This window comes from Apis dorsata, unplaced genomic scaffold, assembly GCF_000469605.1.
Source record: "Apis dorsata unplaced genomic scaffold, Apis dorsata 1.3 scaffold_331, whole genome shotgun sequence".
Taxonomy (NCBI): Eukaryota; Metazoa; Arthropoda; class Insecta; order Hymenoptera; family Apidae; genus Apis; species Apis dorsata.
In genome coordinates, this window is record NW_006263599.1 from 243602 (window position 1) to 244281 (window position 680).

Genomic DNA, 680 nt, shown 5'->3' on the forward strand with positions numbered 1-680 from the left:
AAATTACTTTTGTCGTGGGTTGTTCTTCGGCCAAGCTTCCGACCTCGCCGTGCATTACATTCGACTCACGCGATAAAGCGCAGAAGCCCCAATGAAACTGGACCAAGTGAAAAGGAAATAAGATTCAATTAAACGAGACAGTTAATTGGACAATCTTCTTCCCCTATTTACGGGGGAAACCTTGCGGGCTCGAGGTTGGCTCGTTCGACATTTGCAACGGTTAATACACTGGTAATTACAACTGTCGCAATTACCACGTAGTCTCCCCATCGGTTGCCTCCTATTTGGAAAATCCACAGATTCGTCCAAGGCTTCCTTGAACGATCGATCCCCGATAACGTTAATACCATAACGGCAAGTTCATCAGGAAGTTTCTGGCTTCTGAAAAATAATCGATTACTCTTGAAATATTTTTTCCTCGATATCGATCATGGCTGATGCCATTTCCCGATCGTTCCTTCTATGGCGGTGTAGCATACAGATGATTCAGACCAAGAATCCGTATTTAAGAAGGAAATAACGTTGTCCATGGGCACACGTGTCGCACAAAGGCCGATCTCCAAGTGCCTAGGCTACTACCTCGTCTACCTCGTTGCGGCCACTGCGAACCATAGCTGGCCTGACGTTCCATAAGTGTCGGACTAATTATATTCCATGGCCGGTGACCTTCGCTCGTGCCA

General features: G+C 46.6%; 1 long non-coding RNA gene across 1 annotated transcript in view; it reads right to left on the reverse strand.

The window, feature by feature from the left end:
- The window catches only part of LOC102677627, a 3132-nt gene extending 2783 nt beyond the window's left edge, over window positions 1-349 (reverse strand). Inside the window, exon 1 of the long non-coding RNA XR_422096.2 lies at window positions 8-349. This is a non-coding gene — a long non-coding RNA (uncharacterized LOC102677627). The remainder of the gene's footprint in view (window positions 1-7) is intronic.
- Window positions 350-680: the final 331 nt, after the last annotated feature.